Consider the following 27036-nt stretch of genomic DNA (forward strand, 5'->3'; position numbering starts at 1 on the left):
CTAGTGTTCGGCAACTTAGATTGTGTTTAAATATCAGAAAAAGGCAGATGATAGCAAAGTTGGTTGAACTCTGAAGTATCTTCCTGCTTGTTTTGACCAATATGTCTCCAGTCAAGTTGATGGCAGAGGCATGAGCTATTCAGTAGGAGGAAGACAGCAGAGTGGATTATGAAGAACTCAAGTCACAGGGAAGGACCCAGCCTCATTATCAATAACTTCATCCTTTACCTAATCTCAGCCCTTGAGGGTATAATTTAAGTTAACCTCCTCTGAAGCTGCCCCAAGTGGGGTGGAAATAGCTTCTTGCCATTTACTATGTAAGAAACATCCACACTTACTGGGAGATAAGGACTAAAACCTGTGGATCCTTGGAATAAATAATGAGAGACTCCTTTTCTGCTAAGGTATCTTGAGGACCTAAAGTTGTTTATCAATGAAATAGTGCTTGTAAAAAATTTAGAACAAACCCCAACAGTTCTAAGTGTATTCTTTGTGGGAAAAACTATTCCCATAGTTTAAAGTCAGCTCTCCACTGTCTCAATCCCTGTCTCACAGAAAAGGACAATGGAAAGTGGTAGACAAGACCCAGGGGATGGGAGCAAATCCAGCTATTGGCCTAACTACTTCTGCTGAGCACCTGTTGTAACTTTAGGGGAGAGAACACTTAGTCACTACCCAAACCTACCTCTGTGTAACAGCTGCTGTGTTGTTTCCATTTCATCCAACCACTTAGTAAGCTGTTTCCTGCTTATCCATGGTTGACTGCATCATTTGCAAATCCTCTTTGTTCGAAGGCCCCAGTTTAAGACCCTATTCCATTACCATGCAACAACAGCATGTACTGTCTGAGTGATGGACTCTAGCTGGTTGGGTCCCAGGTACCTGATCACATGAAATGAGGTGACAATTCCACATGAGTGCTCTGAACGGGGCAGTGGCATCACCCCTGTCGAAACTGGAATAAAAATGCCTCTCTTGGGGAATATTCTCATCAGTGAATGCTACTCACAGCCTTTGTTCATGCAGATGAGTCATACAGATCTTCAAAATTCTCCAAAATGTTTTTAAAAAATACAATTTCCTGTGCCCTCTCACCTGATATTCTAATCCTATAAGTTTGACAGTGGGCACCCAGGAATATATTTTTTTAAAGCTTTGTAGGCAATTGCAGGAGACTTTGACCTAAACAATTGATCCTTCCCAAAGGACTGATTTATCCTGAATAAATGGGGAGGGTTTTGAGCTTTAATAGTTTATTGATCTATCTAAAAATGCATTCTTTTACGGGGCATCAAAGGGCTCTGAATTAGTTCTATGACTAGCCCTTATGAATTAGCTGCACTGACTGAAATTTGTGGGCAACATCCATGTCTTTACTAGGATCTTGAGGGTGGACAAGCTCTTCTTAAGTTGCTTTAGTTCGATTCCTGGGCTGGTGGACGGTATGAGCTGCAGCAGTGCCTGATCAGCACGTCTCCCCAGAGTCCTTCTGCAGCTCGCCTCTCCCTGTGACAGTCCTACCCATGCCCGAAAGTACATTGATGACTTTAGTCTTATTCTCCTGCACCCAAAATAAATCCCACCAGATATGGGTTGTATATTGCGTGCCAGGGATGAGTGCTACGGGATCTCTCTCTCTTTAAGCCTCTCCTTCATTTCCCTAAAACGTTGGCTTCTGCCTCAGTTTACCAGCCTAACATTCTAATTCTTGACTAATCTGCAAGCCTACCTTGTGTCTTAGCTAATATCTGTGAACTGACTCACCACCTGCCGCTGCCCCTTTTCTCCTGTGGCCTGCTCCCCCAACTCCCTCTGCACTGACCAAGCCTACAGTAAGGACATGGAGTGAAGTGTTCTGTGTAGCCACTAGACTGCCCAGGGTGGGGGCCCATGTCTAACTGAGTGAGTGTGGGCAAGAAACCTAGTCACTCCTTTGATCTTCACCTCAATTTCTTTACTTACCTAAGTTTTTTTTTTTTTTTCATTTGAAACACAAGGAAACAATAGATTTCCCTCACAGAATCATAAGAATTAAAGAGACAACATGTGCTAGATATGTAGAAGTGTTCAGTAATTGTAAGTTGCTCTCATAATTATTATTGGTTGCCCTAAGCCATAGAACCATTGCTTGCCTGGTTGCAATTTTAAGAATTTTGTCACCTACAGTTCACTGTATCCTTTGGACACTGTCCTTGTGCTGCCCAGCATTTCTGATCCTAGATGCTTACCTTCCCTGTTCTTCCACCAGCTGTACAGTCATTGGCTGTTTTTGGACAAATCTCTTGTTCAACCATTTTTATTTATGATAATTTGTCCTCTTTATTTCCCCCCTAATGGAATTATTTAAGTTCCTTTAACTACATAACCTTTAATTTCCAACCAAATCATCTTTTTTTTTTTTTTTTTTTTGTAATTTAAGCCTTTTTTGAAGGCTTGCTTAAACCAAATGCAGATTAAGAAGAGTACAAGGTAGGCTGAGGATAGTGGGGAGGTAATCTCAGGTTTTCTGCATGCTCTGCGCTTAATTTTCATTCAAGACCATGTTAGGGTGATGAGCCCCAGAATGCAGCTGTCCTTTAGTGGCTTAGAAGGGCATACTCTTGTTGGAGAATATCCTATATCTTCTTACATCACTTTAACAAAATGAGTAAAATCTCCTCAAGAAACTGCAGTGGTGAAGAAAAGAACCATGGATCAAGAAGAGAGAGATAGGGGCAGTGGTGCGTATCTGTAATCCCAGTGGCTCAGGAGGCTGAGGAGGAGGATCTCGAGTTCAAAGCCAGCCTCAGCAAAAGCAAGGTGCTAAGCAACTCCGTGAGACCCCATCTCTAAATAAAATACAAAATAGGGCTGAGGAGGTGGCTCAGTGGTCGAGTGCCCTGAGTTCAATCCCCAGTACCCCCCAAAAAAGAAAAGGAAAAAAAAGAAAAGAAAAGAAAAAGAGTATTGCTTTTTATTCACAAGTATTTAATTAGTCTCCTTTCTTTGTGAAAAGCACTGGTCTAGATGCTTAGAAGAATATGCATAAATAAAACAGAAAAAAATCTGTATTGTAGGAAGTTCCCATCAAAGGTAGACATTAAATCAATTGTTTTTTTTTCAATAAAAATATTTTTGTTAAAATTTGGAAGGCAGAAATATTTTAAGATGTGTTAATGATTAAACCAATCAAGGATTAAGAATTATGACATTTTATAGCATACTTGGTCAAGTACAGATGTTAGTGATATTTGAATTAGGAAAGAGACAAGGGATGGGAGGAGGAGGAGGAGGGGGGAGGTGCTGGGGAGTGATATTGGCCAAATTGTGTTGTTGTATTGTGTGCACATATGAATATGTAACAACAAATTCCATCATTATGTACAGCTATGATGCACCAATAAAAATGTGGAAAAAGAATAACTCTGGTTTTGATATTAAAAATAGAAAAGAACAAGCTATAGGACTTTAAAAAAGGAGTAAATGTAATTAGCTTTGACTTTGATATAAAGTTTACATTTTCAAAAGATAAACTGAATATTGAAAGCATTAAAATTTTTCCTTGTAGTTTGAAATTTTCTAGAAAATGTTGATAAGGTTGAGGTCTAAGATAAATTGTGTGTGATAAAATTTACCAGTATTATTGGACAGTACTCATCCTCCAAGAAGGAATGGAAATCTTCTTTTTTGAAATTTTTTTTATTTTTACAGACTGCATTTTGATTCATTGTACACAAATGGGGTACATCTTTTCATTTCTATGGTTGTGCACAATGTAGATTCACACCATTCGTGTAATCATAAATGTGCATCGAGTAATGATGTCTGTCTCATTCCACCATCCTTCATTTGTTGCTATTTCTTAGTGGAGTAGGAGTGACATCTTTACGAAGAGTTAGAGGGAGCAGCAGCAGGAGGGGTAAGAGCTTAACTCTGGTTTGAAGATGGTGCTCTTCACACACCTATGTGACATGGTTGTCTGGTGGGTGGAGAGGTTATGTGAGGACATTCTGGGGCAGAAAATTGATAAAAGGTACAGAAAGGAGAGGGTATTTCCCTCAACCTTTAAAAATGCAAATGACTTTCAGAAATATTCTATAAACTAACATCTTGATATCATAGGAAAGAAAGCCACCTAAAGCTGTATCTTAAAAATGGTTCTATTTTAGTATATTTAAATTACATATTAAAATGCTAGAAAGAAAAAAATAAAGCACAGCTCTTAAAAGATAAGAGAGGGAATTTAGAAATCCAGAGTGAATTCAGCAAACTGCTATTGAAAATCCAGCTTATGTCCAACCCTTTGCAAAAACCCCTTGAATAAAAGAGTTGGCTAAGGTCCATTTCTAGTTCCCAAAGAACAAACAATATACTAAAAGGCAGGGGTAGGGGGTGGGAATCATCATACAAAACACCAAATAAATACTGTTCAAGGTTACATATGATTTATAAGGCCAATTTACTCAAATTTCAGTGGTGGAGGTAGCTGGTTCTTAGTATTATCAGGTTTTATCTCTTTTCCTCTATTTACCTTTATGATATTTTTGGTGATATTACAGTATAAATGTGTATTTGTGTGTGTGTGTGTGTGTGTGTGTAAATCATCTCAAATCCTTCTGAGAAGTATAAGATGTAGTTTAAAAAAATCAGTAAAAGCCAGGAGTGGTGGTGCATAGCCGTAACGTCAGTAGCTCAGGAGGGTCAGTAGCTCAGGAGGCTGAGGCAGGAGGATCACAAGTCCAAAATCAGACTCAGCAATTTAGTGAGACCCTGAGCAAGTTAGTGAGACCCTGTTTCAAAATAAAAAAACTAAAAGGGCTGGGGATGTGGTTCCATGGTTAAGAGCCCCTCCGTTCAAATCCTGGTACAAAAAAAAAAAAAAACAAACTCTGATAAAATAAGATTTTAATACACAAATCATAGTTGTAGTAATATTGCTATTACTATATAAATTTTATGGTTATATTATATAAAACCACCTCTTAAGAACGGGCTATTTAGAAAAAGGCTTGGAGTGATCTGGAGTGGTGGGCAGGGGTCAGGTTTTCTCCTGATTTGAAGAGATGAAAACTTGATAATTTCCTTACAGTCATGTCACTTAACCTCCTATTCTTTTTATTCCAGCTGAGGGATGAATAATTAGGCCAGGACTGGGAAGAGAGGGCATCTGAGAAGATGGAGCACCTTCCAGGTGGGGAGGTGAGTGCAAGGGTGGGAAAATGGGGCCCATCTAGTCTATCAGGGATCCAGACGGTTAAAATGATGACTGATCCCAGGGAGAAGGTCAAAGGTAAAATGTCACTCAGTAGCTCTAAAGCACAATCCAGTGGGTATAGACCAGATGTTTCTAATTAAGTTAAGTCAGGGAAAATCTTTTGTTCAGGCCTAATGGAATACTGCTTCTCTATTCACAACACTTAGGACACCGAATGTGTGGGTTTTCCACACCAGGAAATTCTCATATTCTTTTCAGACACCAACTGCACTTCAATGGTTCAATTCAATTCTAATTTTCCAGATCTATTGCATACCCCATAGGTTGGGGTTCAATCCCACAAGACCGTCCCCCAGTTTAGATGCCATCGCAAGCAGTGTATTATCAATGCTTCTGTACAATTTCACTCTGACCCACTCCCCTCCTCTGGTTCAGAAATTTGCTGTAACTGCTCTTAGAACTCAGGGAAACACTATTACTCATTTATTATAAAGGATTTTATAAAGGATACAAACAGAGGAACAGGCACACAGGGAAATACCTGGAAGGGTCAGAACGTTTTGGACCCATTGAGTTTGGGATGTGTCACCCTACTGGCAAGTGGATATATTCATCTATCCTAAGTGATCTCCCAACCTCTTTGTTTAGGGTTTTTATGTGAGTTCCAATTTGTAGGCATGATTAATTAACTGGCTTCTGGTGTTTGACTTAATCTCCAGTCCCACTTCTGTCCCTGAGAAGTCTACCTTTCCAATCACATGGTTGATTCCTCTAACAACCATCCCCCATCCCCCCAGTGTCCTCAGCATAAACTCAGGTATGGTTAGAAATGGTTTGGTATGAATGACAAAAGATGTTGTTCTCACTCTTATTTCCTTGGGAAATTCCTATTGTTTTATTTAGAAGCTGTTACAGGATCTGGAGAAAAGGACCAGATATATATTTCATATTATATCATATATCATAAGAAAGTCTAAGAAGCAAAACTGCGTTAAATTGAACAAGTACTGACAGGATCATGTGTTTGAAGGGACTAATTTATTTGTATGGATTTAACTTTCTTTTAACCTGAATTTCAGGCCTAGAGATCTAGCTCAGTGGTAGAGCACCTGCATAGCAGCATGAGGTCCTGGGTTCAATTTCCAGCACCACAAAATCAAAACAAACAAACAACAAACAATGACAACCACAAAAGAAGCAGCAGCCAGGAAGGCCTTGAGGCCAGAGGATCACCTGAACTTAGGAGTTTGAGACCAGCCTGAATAGAGTTAACACAGTGAGACTCTGTCAAAACAGTAGTAATAATGTTATATAGTTATTGAAATTTTTATATGATAAATAATGTCAGTTGGTAATTTTCTATTTATATCATTAAGTTTAGTGAAAACTTCTTTTATACAAAAAGAAATACTGAATTGCATGCTAAATATTCTGAGAAGTATGTTTGGGGAAAGTCAGCAATTCTCTGCCCCCCACCTTATGCTTGGAAATTACATTTGAGAACTATATTTTTTCCTATACATACAAATTTAAACTTATTTGGTTTAATTTATAAAATAATCATAGTAAGAGATTAACAATCATAACTCATAACAAAATAACGATTATAAGAAAAGTTAGGTGAATGTTCTCTCTCTTTCTTGAAATATCTCATTGTACTTACACCTTTTCACTTAAAGAAAGCACTTCACAGTTTCTCTTTGGCATATTTGAATTACCATCATCACTACTTTTGTGGGGCCATTATTAAGCAAAATGAGTGTTATTGAACACACACACTGAGATAGAGTGACAGATAAGGGGGCTACTACATATTACTTAATCTAAGACTCTCTTGTGTCTCCTAGTGGCAGCTATACAAATTGTAGGCATAGTGATATTGTGTGCAAAAAAATAAGCAGCCTTGCAAATCCAAATTCATGTTTAGGTGACACTAAACATGAAATTGTGGCGGGAATTGGTTGGTAACCACTTTAAATCAAGAATGGAACACATTATGTTATAAGTTCTTACTTTCCTTCATTTTGTGAGAGCAGGAACTATGTTTGATTTAAGTTATATATCTAGAATCTAGAGCCATATGACACATAGTTGGTGTTCAAGAAAAAATATTCAATGAAAGAATAACTTGGTGATGGAAGAAAGGCAGAGAATGGAGGGAAACAGAAAATGGAGAAGAGTGAATTATAATTATTTTCCAAATTTTCCTAGAATCATCCTTGGCATGGGTGACTCCATCTAGGATGAAGTAACAAAGAGTGTCTTAATTTCAGTTTTCAAAGTGTAGATTTGTCTTTCCATTGACAACATGTATCTTAAAAACAATGTTAGATGTTTGATTGGTAGGTTCTTTTTTAGTCTCAGAACTAAGACTTCATGGAAAAGATGTAGAATTTCACACCAAAATATATTTGAATCACCAAAAAACGCATCGAATCAAATAAGACTATTGCCTCTAAGGAAACTTTGGCATGTAGTACTGTCCATTTGATATAGAGTGGGTAATGTAGTCCCTTTCTGAAGGTGCCTATTTAGTTCATCTGAATTAAGTGGAAATAACAGAAAAGTTTTAACCACAGAGGTAAAGTAACTGAATTGCCAAGCCAAGAATGAGTTCAGATTAACAGACATACATTAGAAAAGGCACTGCAAAGATGTGAAGTTAGGGAACTTGCAAAGGATTAGTGCTTTAAAAACATAGCACAGGGAAAAAAGTATTGGGAACTTGTAGCCATTTTCTAAAGCATCCATTCTCACCCTGAGTGCAAAGGACGCCTTTCTGCTGGAGTGACTTTTGCCACTGCCTGGTGCCAGGGAGCTGAAGCCTTGGCAGTCAGTTGCACACAGCTTCTTTCCCGGCAGGAGTGCCAGCAAGGAGAGGCTTCCAGAGCATGTCTGCACAGGAGACCTGAATGCTCAGGCTCCTTAGGTTCTAAATAAGGAGATTCATTCTGACTAAGAATCCTCCTTAGTCAATCCTTGATGAGTCCAGAGATGGCACCCTGTTGATTTCATGATATTATTTAAAAGAACATGTTGAAGAAAATATTAATAGGTCCCCATGACTGATGATATGGATGATATGCATTATACCTAAGAAAAGGTCAATTTTGCACACCTTGTGTTATCTTCAATCCCTTTGTTTTGTATACTATCAGCCTGACATCTTAGGCCCTCCCAGAATTTCAGGACACAATTCCAGGCATCAAAGAAAAAAAATTAAAGAAGTATTATTTTTCAGCGTCAAGTAAATGAATAAAATAGCTTGATCATTGCCTCTCGGCAAAGGTACAAAATTTTTAGACAGTAAATAAATAGAAGGTTGTTTTAAAGTGCAGTCCACCTGGAGAAGTAGTCTGGAGATAAATACAAGAGCAAGAGGGATGGTTGAAAAGGAGAAGAAATCTGGACCAGGATATTCTTCAACCCTGTTTCTCCAAGTGTGGTCTGTGGAGCACAGCCCTTGGCAGAATTCAGTCCCTCATTCCCCTGACTGAATCAGAATTTGATTGTTAAGAGAATTCTCTGGTGATTTATATTCACACTGAGGTTTGAGAGCTTAGTTGGCTCTTGGAGACTAGAGAGACAGGGAACTGAGAAAATCTGCAATCTATCGGGTTTTCAAGCTTTTCTATATATGAAAAATACCTGGGGAAGTTCTTAAACAGGCAAGTTCAGGGCCCAGATCAAAAAGATTCTGTTTCCATGGACTTGTGTGTACCTCAAAAATTTGAATTTCTAATAAATTTCTCAGCGTTTCAGACACATGTGGTCACTGACAACACTTTAACAAACCTGTGCCATGGATATCAAGATCTGGCAAAGGAGGACTATGCTTATTAAATAAAATCTCTTCAAACAGAAGGCCTTAAAAGCCTTCCTGCTCAGTACAGAAACTGAGTCCCCTGTCTGAGACCTGGTTGCAGGACTCTAGGTCCTCCTTTTTCCAACTTTATGTTCTAGTCATGCTGAGCTCTTTGTGCTTTCCCCAAACTCATCCCATGCTTTGCTATTTTGTTTTTTCTGCTCTGATTTCAGAGTCAGAAGGGCTGAATTTGGATCATTGTGTATGGCATGTACAGTACTAGTTTTATGACCTCAGGCAAGCGATTCACTATCTCTCACACTCAGATTCCTCATGTGCAAAATAGGTCCTGCAGTACGTGCTTTTTGGGGTGATTGCCACAATTACAAGAGAAATGGCCTGTGTAAAATATGTAGCATAGTATACAGCACGTAGCAGGCATGGTTTGTACTCTTTTCAGGTTGAAGAACTACTTTATTTCCTCTGAAACTTAGTTGTTCTTTGTAGGATTCCTTGACAAGCTCCCCTTGCCACCGCCATGAACTGCTCACACAGCTGTGCTCTCATAGTACTTAAAACATTCCTCTCTTTGTGTCCCTTTCGACATGTTGTTATTAGTTTGTTCTCTCTCTACCAAACTGTGAGCTCATCAAAACAAACTACAAAAGCGAACCCTATTTTATCCCTCTGTAGTCTTAGCATCTCACACATTATAATAAAGGCAAGCTGATCATGTGCAAAGCCCTGTTCTCAACACTTGTAACTTATTAGGTCATTTGAATCCTCAGAACAATCCTATGAGATTTCCTAGATGGGGAAACAGAAGTACAGCAGGGTCACACTATGAAGTGATAGGCCTTAATTTGAACCCAACAGTCTGGTTCCAGAGTTCAAGGCAGCAGACACTCAATGAATGCTTGTTGAATTGTTTTCCATAGTGGGTTTTATCAATTTCAGGAGAGGTCTTCCCTCTCGAAAAAAAAAAAAAAAAAAAGGGTGTTCTAAAGATAGTGACAGAAAACCATTGATTTGCTTTCTGTCATTATAGTTTTGCATTTTCCAGAATGTCCTACAGGTAGAATTCTATAGTATGGTAATCTTTTGAGTCTAGATTGTTTTGCTTAATGTAAATCTTTTAAGATTTATCTGCATCACTTTTATCCATAGTTTTTTTTTAATTAATAAGTAGTATTTCATTTTATAGCTACACTTTGGTTTGTTTATGCATTTATCAGTTGATGGGCATTTGGGCTGTTTCTCATTTTTGGTGATTATGAATAGTCCTGCTGTGACTATGCATGTGCAATTCTTTGTGTGGAAATATGCTTTAATTTCTCTTGGGTAAACATATAGGAGTAGGTTTCCTGAGACATATGCTAAATCTATGTTTAACTTTGCAAGACACTGTCATTCTGTTCTTCCATATGGCTTTACTGTGTTGCATTCCTCCAGCTATGTATTAGAGTTCTGGTTGCTTCCATCCCCGACAATACCTGGTACTGCAAGACTTTTTAACTTTAGCTATTCTAAAATCACAGTGGTAACTCTGTGATTTTAATTTGCAATTTCTTGATGACTAATGATGTTGAGGCTCTTTCCTGAACTCATCAACCATTTGCATACCCTCTTCTGGGTTAGCCTATTTGAATTTTTTGCACATAAATTTGGATTGTGTAGCTTCTTATCGAATGTAATATACTTAACATATGAACATATAACATTTGAGGGTGTATAACAACCCTGGATATAAGCCCTTTATCAAATATATGTTTTGCAAGTATTTTCTCACAGTTCATGGATTGCATTTTTGTTGTCTTAATTGTGTTTTTTGGAAAGCAAAAGTATTATATTTTTATTTTTTTGTGCTTTTTTGTCTTAAGAAAATTTTCCCCTAACCCAATGTCACAAAGATTTTTTTTAGAAGTTTAATAACTTTTTACATTTAGACATACCATCTGTTCCAAGTTTATCTTGTGTTTGACATAGAGGTTAAATCCTGCTGTAGTCCTGTCTTCTTGCTGATGTGCCACATAACTCATCATGTAACCCTGTTGGATTAAACATAGCCATGTAGAAACTAGTTATAACAGAGCGTGTGGGTGTGAGACTCAGGGAAACCTTTTAGAGCTGGTAGCTGTTCAGTTCTCAAGTCCCACAATAAATGGTATTGTTTAAATTAGGCTTGTGATTTTTCATGTGGGATGTGCAGAAAGAATGTGAGGGAAAAAATTCATGGTAAGATGAGGAGCTCAGGTAATTTTCTGGTCATTAAACTCTGAGCAGATAGATATATTTAAATCAAAGTTTACTAGATAGAATAAGGAATGGCTATCATGCCTACTTTTAATTCCATGTTTGGTTGGATGTTTTAAATAGTACACCAGTTGTATCGTTTTGCTTTTTTAAAAAGTTTTCCTCCCATTTCCAGGAAGCACAAAGTCCTTATTGGAGGGGCTTCATTTCTTATTGCTGAAAACCTGATTGAAACAGGGAAGGACCAATCTCAAGAATTTTCAGCATGAAGTTCTCTTTTCCTAGCCTGCCTTTTTCCCATCCCCACATGCTTTGATGCTAAGATAGTCTGAAGTTTCAAAATGCCAACAAAAAATTCTCTGTATTTGGGCTTTTGGGGATTGTTAATTATTGGTGGCAATGGATGAGTGTTCAGCACCTTGGAACTTTTGCAAAAGAAACTTAATAAGGATACTTTGCTGTAGTTGGAAAAGTTTTTGATGAACAGCTGACCTTTCAAATGTTTACATGAGTTGAATCTCTGAACTCCTGTTAGGAAGTTCCAAGTTCTAATTCAGACTCAAACACTGAATCTCTTTGTAGGGAAAGCTTTTAAATATCTTCAGCTTTAGTTTTCACATTTTGTTTTAAAGGTTAACTTCACCTATCAATTAATTGGTTAACATTTGTAAAAGTTTTGAGAAGATGAAACATACTTTCTCAGGGCATGCCCTATTGTTCCCTCTCATGATTGTGGTTTGCTATTCACATGAAGTAAGTGCATTTGCATTGTAGAAAGGAAATGATCCTACAGTTCCCTAACCATGGGATAGAAAAAACATGTTTCTTTTATGCAGAGATTGTGAATAAAGCTTTCACTGTTTGGAGGGGAAAATGCAAAAGGAAGCCCAGTTGTCTGGATTAGGTCACTTATAAATACCTTTAAAAATATTTACATAAATCTCCACTGACTAACCAATTCTTTGAGCATATTCTGTAAAAATTTCTTCTCAATTGCTTTGGAAATTCACACGTACATAATTTTTTTTGTCCATTTTGTCTTACTCGAGGCCTCATATTAATGGTGCTCAGTTGACTTAAAGAAGCTAATCCATACAACTAAAGTAACTAGGAAGGTGGGATGTGGAAGAAAGTTGAACCTGAGAAATTAATAAGGGACTTCATAGGCTGGCATGGTGGTGCACGCCTATAATCAAGTGACTCAAGAAGCTGAGGAGGAGCAAATATTTGAGGCCAGCCTGGGCAACACAGCAAGACCCTGTCTCAAAAAACAAAAACAAAAACAAAAAAACCATATATATATATATATATATATATATTATGTATACACACACACACACATATATATATGTATGTATGTATATAAAAAAATAAATAAAAAGGAGTGTGGATGTAGCTCAGTGCTAGAGCATTTGCCTAGTATGTATGAGGCCCTGGGTTCAATTTCCAGTACTAAAAAAAAAGGGGGGAGGGCTCCTTTCTAACTGCACCACCCCCTGCTCCTTTCATCATAGTATTTCTTCCTTTAAGTCATTGCTTAAGTGCTTCATTTAGGTGACTTCATGTGTTGCACATCACCTGCCTCAGTCAGCTTGGTAGTCTTTCCCTAAACAGTTTTGCAAAACTCCCATTGTGGTTTTAGACAGTATACAGGGAGCAGCAAGCCAAGACATTTCCATATCTTCACTGGAAACTGTCATTTTGAAATCACTCCAAAAGCATTCATCACTTTGCTTGTGGATGGAGTATGAAGGGAATTCTCAAAGAATCATATGTCTTTGACTTAGACTTCCTTTTGTTCCCATGTGGGAAAAGATGGGGTTGGGTTATTGGAGACATGAAAGAAATCAAGGGTTATAGTAATCTCTATTGGAGTCTGATCATACCTGGAAGATATTTGGAATGGAGATCAGAGGTCACATTTACGTCTTTTATTTGGTCTACATTGTGCTCAAAACATTTTTTTTTAAAGATTCTAGCACAGTATTTAAATATTAAAATTCAAAGAAAACCATAAATGATCCTAAACCCCAAAGTTTATAGGATTTAAAATCTAGAGATTTCACATAAAGATCTGGAATCTCAGCTTCTTTTGAAACCTTGAAAGATTTGCCATTCCTGAATCTGCATTTGTAAGTGGCAAAGTTGACTAGATTGGAGCAGCAGATGCTCTTTTGGAAGTTTTGAAGACTATGTTCCCAACATGTCCCCTGGCACTATGATCTGTAATGTTTGCATACTCTTGTTACTAAAAGAATGAGTGACTATCATGTTATCTATTTTCCTTCCAAAGAAAAGAACTATCTATAGAGAAGGAAAAGAATGATTTAAAGTGAAATATTTGGACTTTTTTTCAGCTGTTGATAGTCAGAAGTTCACAAGATTATCCTTACATGAACTAATTCATATGTACTTCTGTAGCTTTGTCTCAGAGGAGGGTACAGTGCAGTGGATGTGTTAAAATTATGTAGACTTAAAAAGCAAATTAAATGTTTTTATTACAAAATGGCATATCTAGAGATTTAGAGCCTTTTAAATGAAAACTTTGTAAACGTGACTACTTGATTACAAAATAAGTCAATCAGCACAGCAGCCTCAAAAATGTTAGGATTACATTCAGACCTAGAAAGAGGTAAAATGACATCCAGACACCACCAATACCAATACCTCTTTAGTGAAAAAGTATGGCTTAGTTTTTGAAAGAACCTTTTTTCTCTGATAGTTTTCACATATAATCCTACCACTATCCACTAGATTGTACCTAGTTCATAGTGGACACAAGTAGCTCCCTAGTTTTCTGGCATTTATTCTCCTTTCCATCATCATCTGCATTTCCTTTTTGGGTGTTATCTTTCTTCTGTCCAAAGTAATCCTGGGGAATTGGGGGTGGCAAATCAAGCCACCTTGCATTCCTACTGGAGAAGCACTGGGTTCCTACCCTCTTCTGCTGTGTGTGTTTATTGTGGTCAAAACATTTTTTTTTTCTTTTAAAGATTCTAGCACTGTATTTAAATACTAAAATGCAAACAAAACCATAAATGGGCAATAAAAGGGCAAATGATCTTAGCTTGGAAAGCTGAACTTTCCTGTTTAATTGACTCTTGAGCATAATGATATGAAGTTGAAGCAATAGCTCATTCATTCCAGGGGTATTGCCCTGATGATCAGGTAGTTTTTGGTCTTGTTCTTATCCTATTTCTGAATATGATTTTGCATGCTCTCTGTCAATTTCACAAGATTCCCTAATCCACTTTTTGTTTTGGTAGAGTGTTTTCTGTTGCATAAAATCCAAGTACTCTAACTGATATATCCAAGTTCTAACCCTGTCTCACCACCTCCAAGGCTACCATGTTGGTCCACTCCCCAGAATCTGTGCCTGAATACTGTAGTAGCCTCCTCACTGATCAAAGGGAATAAACTTATGTACCCACTAAAACATTTATAAGTCATATCAAGTCACTACTCAGTTCCCTGGTTTAACTCTGAGTAAATACTGGAAGCTTTACAATGCTTAGCAAGCCTTCTCACGACCTGGCCCCTATTCCTTTTGTGACCTCAACTCTTGACTACTCTCTTCTTCCTTACCTGCCAGATATCCTTGCTGGTCCTCTAATGCCAGGAGTACTCTTCCTACTTTTCTCTGGCTCTTCTCTCTGCCTCAATTACTTTCTCTCAGAGGCAGCAGTCTTGCTTACTCCCTCACCTTCACCTTCATATCCCAGGTGACAGTCACTCTTGTTATATCACCTGCTTGGTGAGACTTTCCCTGATAATTCTGTTCAAAATGTCAAGACTTTCCCATCACAGGCATTTTCTACTCATTCCTCAGCTTATTTCAACTTTTATTTAATAGAACTTTATCACCATCTGGAATATCATATTATTTTCTTGTTGAGTTCCTTTCTTTCTTCCTTCCTTACTTCCAGTGCTGGGGATCCAACCCAGGGCCTCATGCATGCTCGGCAAGTGCTCTACCTCTGAGCTACACATCCAGTCCTTTTTTAGTGATTTTTAAAAGACTGCCTATCCATGTGCACTGCAACATAACTTTCAAAAGGACAGATGGTAATCTCTGCTGCATTCCAGCATATGCAATAGTGTGTGGCACACTGTTTTGTTGAACACATGATGAGGCCTTGAGGGGGTTATTATTATTATTACTATTATTATTGTTATTATTATTATTATCTTTTCTTATATTCATATGATCTAGCACAGTGCATGTTGCAGAATAGGCACACAATACATTTTGGTTTTGTTGTTCCCCATAGCTACTATGACTGTAAAGGAGAATAGAGGCATCAGGATCTAATCCTTTCATGGTTTCCTTTTGGTTAAATGGTCTATAGTAGTCACAGAAACTAACTCCACCCAGTATTTGAGCTTGTGTTCACTTTCATGGGGGTAGCGGAATACAACTCCAATCAGGACAGAACTTGCTTAAAGAGAGGCTTAGATTAGTTTCAGCAAGTTTACAGTCAGCATTTTGGAGGTAAAGCTCTGAGGTTGAATTAAGCCAAGAAATACAATTGATCATTCTAGTCTGCAAATTTCATTTGTAAGTTCAATTGAAGTGTAAGTGGAAGGGGATCATGTCATTAGTTCTTTTAGAAGCAAAGATTTCCAGGATAGGAAAATATGTGTGTGCTTGCCCAGTCAGTGAGAGATGGGCTGTCAGTGAAGTTCTCAGGGACACTCCTTGGAGAGAAATGAAGGATATAACAAGGGACTATTACAAAGTGTGACATTTTGATCTATCCCTTTATTCTCTCTACTGCCTTCCCCGTGAATTAAACCAAATAGTGTGGTATTGTGATGAAAAGATAAATATAATTTTAATCCAAATTTAGTCCATTCTTTCAAGCAGAAGATTTTTTTCTTCCTTCTGTAATTAAGCATTCTAATTTTCTTACCCCATTCCCAAATTGTGTCTTTTAGGTTGGCAGGGTTTCAAATGGTTTTAATCATAATTTCTAATTATTTAAGCTATTTCAGTGATTAATGAGAATGTCTATGATTATAGGATGCTGTTGAAAAATGAGTTTTCTTTCAAGATCTCATTGGTCAGTTTCGATTTAGTTAGAAAAAAATCACAAAGGCAAAAATGTAAGTTTTGAGAAACTTCCCTTTTAAGCTTGAAACACTAATTTGTGTTCTTCTTATCAGAAGTAGTAGATTTTATTATAAATTTGAGAGAATACTGCTAAAGAAGAACTACTTTGTAACATGAAAAGAACTTTTCCTTCCTGATCTTCAGCAATTTTGAAATGCTGAGATACTTTCATTTTTCTGTTATAACTCAACTCTGGAACCAAGAATTGCTTCCTTGGATTGTGAATTCCCAAACCCTAAGAGCGTAGTCCAAGTTTTTTTCTGAGTCTCTTTTTCTTCTTAATAAAATATAATAAATGGCACTGGCAATATTTGAGTTAGATAAATCCCAGCTAAGGTAAATTCAACTCCTTTCACACCTGCTGTTCAAATCAAAACCACCTGGGGCCAGAGATGGTTCCCTTGTATCAAGGTGTCTGAGGAAACAAGCAAGGAAACCCCTTAGTGGAGATAGAGAATCGACTCAGATTTCTCGCACACATGGCAGTTGACAAACTAAGATAACTATCCAGGACTTCCCACCAGGAATTCAGTGTTTTATGGAAGTGGAATTTGTTTTGCAGGTTGTTAATGGATATTCAGATGACAGAATCAAGTTTCCATTTTTATTTTATTTTGTATGTTTCAGTAAGTGTTTTTGTACAGATAAGGTAAAATAAAGTAACTGTCCAGCTTGGACAGTGTGATCATTTCCACTACTCATCCAATAGTGTGTAGTCAATGTCGCAACTGGAGGCTTTAGAGAACAGGCACTATTCCTATTAACTTTGCTCTCCAGAGTCTAGCATAGCACTCAAGACATGGTAAGTGATCCACACATGCTTAATGTGAATTAGCTCAATTAAAGAGATGATTTTTTACTGTGATCTAGTTTTTTGATGTTTAGAAATGGCATCAACATTTTTAAATCTATTTTTTTCTTTTCTAAATGTTCTCTGGTGTGTTCTATTCAAATGATATGCCATTTAGAGGTTTTTAGGGTACACATATTAAGCTTCTAATAATAGTTACCTAAATTTGAGAAACTTTACAAGGAACACTCATACCCATTATTTTAGCACCTTTGTATCATCTCTGTGAAGTCCACAATCCTAGAGGTGAAGTGGTTTTTCTTGGTCATTATTTATTCTGACATCTAGGCCAGTCGTCTACTTTTTACTAACCATATGGTGGCTCACATTATTTACTTTTAATAAAATATTTTCATTCTAAAGTAGTGGTAGGGGTTAAAATAATGATGCGGAACTCAAAAATAATACTTCTGAAACCTCTATATCCCTGGCATGAGTTTTAAGGTTTTATTTTAAGTGGCTATTTTTCCAATTGAAGTTTAGCATGATGGGAAGTCCACTCTGATTCTCTTCTCAGGATTGCAAAGCCTGAAGTCCTTTTCAGTTGCCTCTTCTTTCCACAAATTTTGTAGTTGGTTCTATGAATAAGATAGTCAATATTTATTTGATTGATTTACTTTTCAGAATTTTAGATATAGAATTGTTTTTGTACTAAAGTGTAATCATCCTGATCATTAATTTTTAGTCTTCTGTTTTTCTCTAAATGATCTCATTCCAAATCTTTAAACATTTTTCTTCTTATTGTTTTATTCTTTTCCTTTATTCTCTGATTTTAAATATCTTGAACTCTGCCCCCGACAATATAGTTGATTCAGATTTAATTGCAATTTATTATAACTTTCAAATTTTTCATCTAAATGTGTTAACCCCTTAGAGTAAGAATCTTACTATGCTTACATTCTTATTCTGTAGGGAGTATCTGGTACAGCCACAGGAAGAGCTTCATACATGTGTAGTTGCTTAATGAGTAAGGTGTTAGTGGTCCATACCTACACTTCTTACTGTTGACAACAAATACTTTAAGCATTGATCTCATGTCAAAGTGAGATAAATTTGTAATAATGGTAAGAAAACAATGCAAATTGTTTTACAGAACTGAAGGTTAAGGCAACTATTAATGCATAACAATAATGTGTACTGAAGGTAACAGTAAAGTTATCTCAATGTCATTTCACTTTATGCCCTGTCACCTTATTTACTCTGATCTTTGATGTTTGGATAGGACATCAGTTGACTTTAATGACTAGTCTTACTCCCTGCCATTTAAATTGTAAGACTATCCCTATCTTTAGATCCCAGTGTTACTATTTGCTGGGTGCAAAGGTATCTTAGCCCAAGGAGACAGTTTATATTTATTGCAAGTGCCCATATTTTACCAAATTAGGCCTTGGTACTGTACAGATAATTCTGAGTCTGTTATTTATTCTGCAGCCTTTAAGAGCAAAACAATCATGGAATGTACTCTCCAAAATTAATGATAGGATTTTACTTAACATTTTAAATGGTGTATAAAGTGCCCTTATATTTAAAGAGTGAACTTTTGGGTTGCTAGTTCAATGATTAAAGACTACATGAATGTCATATTTCATGGTGGAATGAATAATTCTGACTTTTGATTTCCAGTGACCTCAATGACTTTTCTCCGTGATGGGGCAGGCATCTAAAGGTTAGCTTTTCAAAAGTTGAAGCTAGCGTAGTGGTGACACTGGATCTGATGTGTGAGTGGATTCTTCATCTAATGGGGGACATTGTGAGAGGGCTTCTAGATTGACTTTGAATCCTGGTTCTGCCATTTGCAGGCTCTATGGAATAGCAAGTGAATGATTTTGACATTTTTGAGTCTGTTTTCTTCTTTGCAAAAAGGGAATAATAATAGTACTTCCCTCATAAGGTCATCGTGAACTTGAAATGAGATACTCAGTTTAAAATGCTCAGTTAGCACTCAATAAAAGTCAGGTAGTTGTCACCTCCTCCTCTTTCTCCTCCTCCCACTCCTCCTCCCTCCCTTTCTATGAGATATCACTATATCTTTTTTTAAAGTCATCTGCTTGCATTTGCCAGGAATTACCTGGCCCAGAGGACTATTCTCCTCCCAAGGACTCTCCCTCCTTTTCCCTTCTTCCCTTTCCAAATTGGCAGTGGTATGGAATGCAATCTTCCTAATTTGTTGTCCCTTTCATTTTTAGAATTTTGATATTACTTAGTAAGACAAAAAAAAGTTTAACAGGCATAGGGAAAGGATAAAATGTAATTCTATAGAGTTCTTACATTTATGATCCCACTTGTTTTCCTTACAGAGATGCTCTCTATTCATTCTATTCAAAAATAACTGCTTTCTCTTTTCTCAATGAAGAATGACTTTCAAAAGGATCAGTGCAGAGTGTGGTGGGCTTGTTTGATGGGGGTGATTTTTATTTATTCCTATTTCATCCAGGAAAGTTCCCTCTGGTAATTCATTTGCAAACTTAGCACAAAGTCTGATAAATTATTAAATTCTCAAATTGAGACAGTGTTTTTGGTTGCTTACTATAGAATTTCCAATTTTACAAAAAATTTATCACTGCAATTTGTGGGGAAAGTATATTGAAATATAGCCTATGGATTTTATCTTCTATGAAGATGTTGTTGAAAATGTTTTCATTCTGTTTCTTGTCCTCTTTTGAAGGAGTCTTAGAAAACATTTCCTGCCATGCTTTAGGATCAGTGATTATTGATTCATTTTCCTAAGTGATTGTTCTGTTTTATCTTAGGGTTATCTTATGTATGCTGTACATAACTGTCGAAGCTCATCTTTTTGTCATTTTGCCCGTTTAGCTTGTTTCTTCTTTCTCTTTCGATTTTGCATTTGTTTAGCAAGTTTATATTTTAAGTATTTTTGTAAACTTCCTTAAATATTTTCTGAAACCATGATAGTCTCTGAAAGCTTTTATATTTGTGAGTATTCAACTTATAATGACCTATAATCATTTATTTCCTCACAATAATGATAGCTATCATTTGTTTATCTCTATGTACTATAGATTGTGCAAAAATACTTTGTAAATAATCTGTTAGCTTCCATAATAACACTGTACAGAGAATATTTCCCATTTATAGATGAGAAAACTAATAAAGAGGCTAAGGTCATAACCTTAATAAACTAGGAAGTCATATTTTGAAATCATTTGAACCTAAAGCTTGGACTTTAACCTCTAATTACTTGAAAAAAAGTGATGAAGTGGATTGATCCTCCATGTTTTGAAGGCATATTGACTTACTTCTTTTTTATGTTAGGGGAATGAGTATGTTTGCTATACAAAACTTCATTAGCAATGGCATTTGAAGAGTTCAATGACCTAAGCCTTTGAAATAGGTTGGAATAATTTATCATAATATCAAATGTCAAATTACAGATCAAGGAGAGAATAATGGACATTATTTTTATGTGCAGTGCTAGGGAATGAATGCAGGGATGTTCTACCATTTAGCTACATTCCCAACCCCTTTTATTTATTTATTTATTTAGAGTCAGGATCTTATGAAGTTGCCCAGGCTGGCCTTGGACTTGTGATCCTCTTGACTCAGCCTCTACAAACACTGGGAGTATAGGCATGTGCCACTATACTCAGTCATAATAGACAAATGTATGTGCTATCATCCCCAAGATAATTTTTCCTTAGTTGATTTAAATTTATAGAGGGGATGGGGATGTAGACCACTGGTATAGTGTTTGCCAAGGACAGGTACTGGTCTGAATTAGAACAAAATATATTCCATGCTTGTATAATTATGTCAAAATGAATTCTGTCATGTATAACCAAAAAGAACCAATAAAAAAAAGTGAATTGTAAATGTATCTGAAAATGAACTAATATCATTGAGTGTTGCACCTTGCTGGGCCTGAAAACTGAAGTGATTCCAGTCATACCTTCTAGTTGTACTGATGAATTGTAAAGGAGAAGAAAAAAGGACAGTATGTTTTCTTCTGCCCTTGATTGAGAAATCCAGTCTTTACTTTAGAATACACTTTATGGTCTTCCTATGGAATATTAAATGATGAGAGGAAAGTTGTTTTTCTCTCTCTCATTTTTGTTCCCAGCTCCCTTTAAGACATTTTTTCCTAACAGTTTTGGAGAGCGTTTTCCTTCCAGGCATTTAAAAGCTTTTTTGGCTTGTAATGTTGCCAGTGTTAACTCTGGCACTTGGTGCAATTTACAATGGTGTATTAAATGTAAATTTAATTTTATATCACTTGCTTAAGGTTGATTTGTGATAAAAATTTGTTGTTAATGATAGATTTGTCTTATGAATTATTGCATGTGTCATCCGTGCAGTTGAACTATATGAATGTAGGCAATTACATGTTAATTTAAGAAGTTTTAGTGAGTCCCTACAAATTCATTTTTGTTGTGTCTTTGTTAGCTTTGAATAAGGCCATGATGAATTTCTATGTCCTTGAGTTAGGTAATTTCCTGTCTGGGAAAGAGACACTGAGTCATTAAAATAAAAGATTTTAAACACTTTTGGAATTTCAGATTAGCTTCTGACATATCTGAGTAACTTCTTGCCTTGAGATATTTTAGTGGCATCCCAGTCCTCTTCATGTGCTAGAACATTGTAGGATGTATGAGCGTTTAGCAGTTTATCTCAAGTGTTTTGAGATCCCCTGAGGAACACAGAGAATCATAATATTTTCTAAGCGTTTCTGGTCTGTCTCTTTCTCTGAATGAATGGGGCATTTGTTTTGGTTTTAGCTGCACTGTATTTGATTTTAGTCTTGACCAGTGTTTCCTTGGCCCTGGCCTCTGCATGGTTGTTTTGCTTAGAGCATTCACCTTCAGTGAGTCTGACTTTTCTCTTTGCTTCCTTAGTTCTCTAGAGACTTTTTGGTTTCTGGTTTATTTTTTATTGTTGTTCTAGGTTCTGTGCCTTTACCAAATTAGATTTCCTCCCCAATTTAGCCTTGCTTTTTAAAAATAGGTGGTGAAAGTGATATTGTCCCCCAACTTTTCTCACCTTCAGTTGAGGTTTGCATGGGGAGAAGTAAGTCTGACTGAAAATGATCAAACTGGGTGTTTTCGTAAGTCTCCTAAAAGTGACACATAGGTATTTCTTTCTGGATGCAAAGGAGAGACGTTAATTCATTATACCCATTGAGTCCTTTGGCAATTAGAGCTTAATTCTCCTATAGAACCCCAGCTTAGAAGGACAGTAAAACTTACTTTAAATGTATACAAAAGGGAGGGGCAGGATGACCAGTGCTTTCTCAGTGCCTACATTGCACCAGGTAACATATAGGACACCTTTAGATGGATTTTCTCCTTTAATATGGGAACTTACTTGAAAATTGAGGCAATAGTTAGGACCTCAAATGGAGCTTCAGTTCAACCTTTGCTGTGGTTGAGTGTTCCTCAAGAGTCCATTGTGGTTAAAAGCTTGGTCCCCAGGATAGCACTGTTAGGAGGTGGGTCCAAAGGGGCCTTAGGTCTTGGGGTATAGGTATTTCTTTGTGACTCCGTTGGTAGTTCTTGTGCAGCCTCTTTAGTTGTTCTCAGAAGAGAGTTTCTCTGTGGAGAACTTGGCCCCACCCATCTTTCTCTCTGCTCTTGTTTGAGATGTGATTCTTTGCTCCTACACACACTCTCACCATGATGCACCCCCATCCACTGTCCTCACCACAGGCCAAATACCTAGGGCCCTCATTTGATCTTGGGACTTTGAACCTCTCAAAATGTGAGTTAAGTAAACTTTTTCTCTTTATTAAGTTAGTTGCCTTAGGTATTTTGTTACAGTAATGCAAAGCTAATACAACCTTTCATTTTTTATTTTAAAGCCTTACAGCAGGATAGGTCAAGTATGTTGGTTCATCTTGCAGCTGGAATGATAAAACAGATTTTGAGATCCTTGAGCTACCTGGCAGTAGGGGCTAAGTCCATTTTGTACCACTCTTTATCCTTAGCACCTAGAGTTTCTGGTCTATTATAGGTATATGATTAATAGCTTTTGGTAAAAATTAATGTTGTTATAGTGAGATCCCAATAAATCACTGAGTCAATCTTAAAGCAGGAGATGGAACCATCTTTATTCACCAGCTGGTGGGATGAAGGGGCAGGCTGTAAGTCTGCACCCTTTGACTCCCTCCAGGGGTGAGAGCATACCTTTTATACCATAACTAAAGCATGTCAGTACATTAATCATAAGGGACTGTTACTATGATTCAGAACTACAAACAAACATCATGAAATCTAAAGTCATAAGCAAAAGGGGAAGTGGGTCAAAATGACCCTAGTTGAGTACAAGTTAAAGAATGGTTACTAACATCTAGACAATCATTCTCTGACCAGGTACATTATCCAAGAAAAATGAGAACCAAAAAGAGAACAAGTTTACATTGTATATGCAACTGTTGATGGGTACAGAGGTGGGGTGTTCCCACGGGAGAAACATTTCCTACATGACATAGAATCTCAGGGAAAAATGGAATCTATTTGGTCATAGCCCATATAGCCTGACCCATAACAATGTAATCTAGTTATATAGATAAAGTGCATGTATTAGTTTTTAATCTCCTCCAAGATAGTTTTTCATACTTTTATTTAAAATCAAAGAGATTGTAAATCAGATGTAAGTTCTGGTTATGCTCTTGCTGAGCCCTCTGATCTTCTTTCAAGTAAGTCAAAATTAAGAGAATGCTAAGCTTAAGTGGATTTGTTCTGTGAATATGGTGGGAATGAGAGGCAGTCATCAAGAGGAGCAAGTATTTTCCACTGAAAGATTGTCACAAGGAAAGCTAGGATGTCCTTGTTCCTTGTGTCACTGGCTAATGCTGCACTATATGAGATAAAACATGATCACAATAACGACATGCTCCCCATCAGGAACTGTCATGAGTCACTGCTTTTATTGGGAAGAAATTGTTCAGTAATACGAAGACTTTTGTTACAAAAATGACCATAACTGGCACAAGAATGTGTCTCATGAAGACCTTGGTACCATTACTAGATCCATTCAAAGATAATTATTCTTAAAGTGAAATTAGAAATGTTTCTCTCCATTACATGTACAAAGAACAATGTGATTTTGGTGACAGGGATTCCAGTGAAAATATGAAATCATTTAGAAAATGTAATAAAGTCTTGGCAAGCAGAAAAATGTATACAGTTTCAAATGCTGTGAGGCTGTTATTAATTTATAGTAGCATGGTCTTGATTACCTTTGATAAAAATTCAGAGTGTGGTATTATAAGAGTTCCCTTAAAATTAATTGTACTTTATTGAAATTAGTATACCAATCTTGTGATACTATATAAAATTCCACTGGTGTTTTTATGAATAAAGGCAGCAGGTAAGAAAATGCATGCACATACATTTTTAAATTAAAGGAAAAAAAAGAAAAAGGGTAAAAAGTTGATGGGGTGAATGGAAGAAGGAAGGATACAGAAGACAGAAACAGGATAATGATGAGATCCTCAACCTTTGGAAGAAAAGAGAAGTCCTGGGAAGATCTAGTTCTCTTATAGAGAATTAAACTATAGAGGTTCAAGGGTAGCCTTCCTAGGTTCTCAAGATTAGATAGCCTCCAGCCGATGTCTGGATAACATTAGTCAGCATCTTGAGTTATTCCCCAAGGACTGTGCCAACTTCCTGCTCCAACCACCACCAGACTTATAATTACCGAAGCCAAAATCTAGGAGTCATTCTTGCTTTAACCTTTTCACTTACCTCCCATAACCAACCCATGAGCAATTCTGTAGTTCTACTTCCAAAATAAACTTTGAAACTATTGGCTTGTCTCCTCACTGCCACCCCTGATCCCAAGCCACCACCATTTCCTTCCTGGCCAACAGCTAGAGAATTCTAATCTTTCTAATCACCATTTTTGAACTCTTGCACGCTACATTCTTTTCTTTCACAGCAGAATGATATTTTAAAGCAGTAAATAAAACTCTCTTCTTTGTTTAAAATCCTCCAGTGGTTTTTGTAACTCTGAGGACAGAACACAAACCCCTGTGGTGCTGGAGGGAACCTGGCTGTGCCACACACTCTCCATAGGTCCAGGTACACTGCCTGCCTTTTGTCCTCAGTGGTGCTACGATTTCTCCTGCCTTAGAGCTTTTGTTCTTACTATTTCTTGGACTAACCTGCCTTTCTTTTTCTCATCCCATCCCCATTTCCTCTTCTTTCCATGTCATCTTCAATGTCCCTTCTTGTGGAGGCTTTCTCCTTTTATCCTGTCCAAAGTTGTCCCCATTTACCACATTGCTTTACTTCCTTCATAGCACTTGTTATGATCTACAGCTTATTTGTAGACTATTTCCATTCCTTACAGAGGTAGGAACTTATGAATTTTTCACTGCTGTATTCCTATTGCCTAGAAAAATATGTGGAATATATAGCAATCACTCCATCAAAATTGATTGGGTAAAAATTAAGAATATTGAGATGTTGCAATAGTTAGTTTTGCATAAGTATTATAATGCAATAGCCAAGGCAGGCCTTTATAAAGAAAATGTTTTGTTTAGCTCACAGTTTTAGAGGCTGAAAGTCCAAACAGCATGGTGTAGTCTCTGGTGAGTGTGCTGCTTGCCCATGTGGCCTCAAAGTAGATGGTCATGGTGGGAGTATATGTGGGAGGAAGAGATCCTATCATCAAACAGAAATCCAGGGACCGGTTGGTTCTTACAACATCTCAACTCATGAGAAATCATAAATCCCGTGAGAGTGACTTTAACTCCATCTGAAGAGCAGCTTCCCCAGTGACCTAAAGCTCTCCCACTATCTCTGGAAGTTCCAACACCTCCCATATAGTCACACTGAGGACCAAGCTTATAAAACATGAAACTTTGGGGGACACACTCAAACCATAACCAAGCCATAGCAGATGTCCTTCTGTGTCTTTGGGAATCATTGACCTACCACCTCTCTTTTCCTGTGTTTTAGAGAATCCCACAAGCCTTGCTACCACATATTTCCACTTTCATATAGCTCTTTCCTGCTTTGTACACCAACAAATCTCCTACAAATTAACTCATTCTTATAGGCCTCTGGAGGCTGCTTGCATGTGGATAATCTTTAGGGTCCTCCCAGAAGTCATGACTGACACCCAGTAGAGGTACAGGATGGGTTGAGCCTGGATTCCTGATGAATCCTTCATTGAAGTCTGTGCCCATTTTTCATTTACCTCCAAAGTAAAGTGACTTTAAACACGTGCATCAACATACCTTGCAGACTTTGAAAAGGAACATTGAGATTGTGTTTCCCTTCTTGAAATCAATTTTAGTCAGAGTACTTAGAAGAACTCTATGAGGGGAGTTACATATTCATAGGAGTCTGAAATTCTGATACAGTTTTGGTTTTATGTTTGTATTTACCTTTTTATACTTTTTTTTATACTCTAAACAAAGAATTCATATGAGTATATTTTGGATCCTCTGGAAACCCACTTTAAAACAGAGGGTCATAGTCTTCCCAGTGCCCATGCATCTGTGTTCATGATTAGTTGGTACCAAGTGAAGGTAAGTTCCCCCACTGTAGAAACCAAAGTTTTGCTGTACTTTAAACAGAGTTGCGTTCTTTAACCTTTGTTTCCAAATATGTATGCACATGTTACTCTTTGTGGTAAGCTGTCACCAAGCCTCCATTTTCACAGTCCAAGGAGACTCAGGATTTCAGCAGGAACCCTCAGAGAACCCTGAGGAAACATCAGAGAAATTAAGTGAGTAGAACTCTGTCCCTCTACCCCTTGCTCTGTATCCTCTGGCCCTTCTTGTCTTTAGCAAACCAGCTTCCCTTTTCTATTTTGTACATAAATCTTCTGTTTAACAAAGCTGTTGACAAAAGGAT

At 37.2% G+C, this 27036-nt stretch overlaps 1 long non-coding RNA gene across 1 annotated transcript in view; it reads left to right on the forward strand.

The window, feature by feature from the left end:
* The window catches only part of LOC124986510 (uncharacterized), a 209999-nt gene that overhangs the window by 124459 nt on the left and 58504 nt on the right, over positions 1–27036 (forward strand). Inside the window, exon 2 of the long non-coding RNA XR_007109017.1 lies at positions 5104–5178. This is a non-coding gene — a long non-coding RNA (uncharacterized LOC124986510). The remainder of the gene's footprint in view (positions 1–5103; positions 5179–27036) is intronic.

The sequence above is a fragment of the Sciurus carolinensis genome, chromosome 6 (assembly GCF_902686445.1).
Source record: "Sciurus carolinensis chromosome 6, mSciCar1.2, whole genome shotgun sequence".
In the NCBI taxonomy this organism is placed as follows: Eukaryota; Metazoa; Chordata; class Mammalia; order Rodentia; family Sciuridae; genus Sciurus; species Sciurus carolinensis.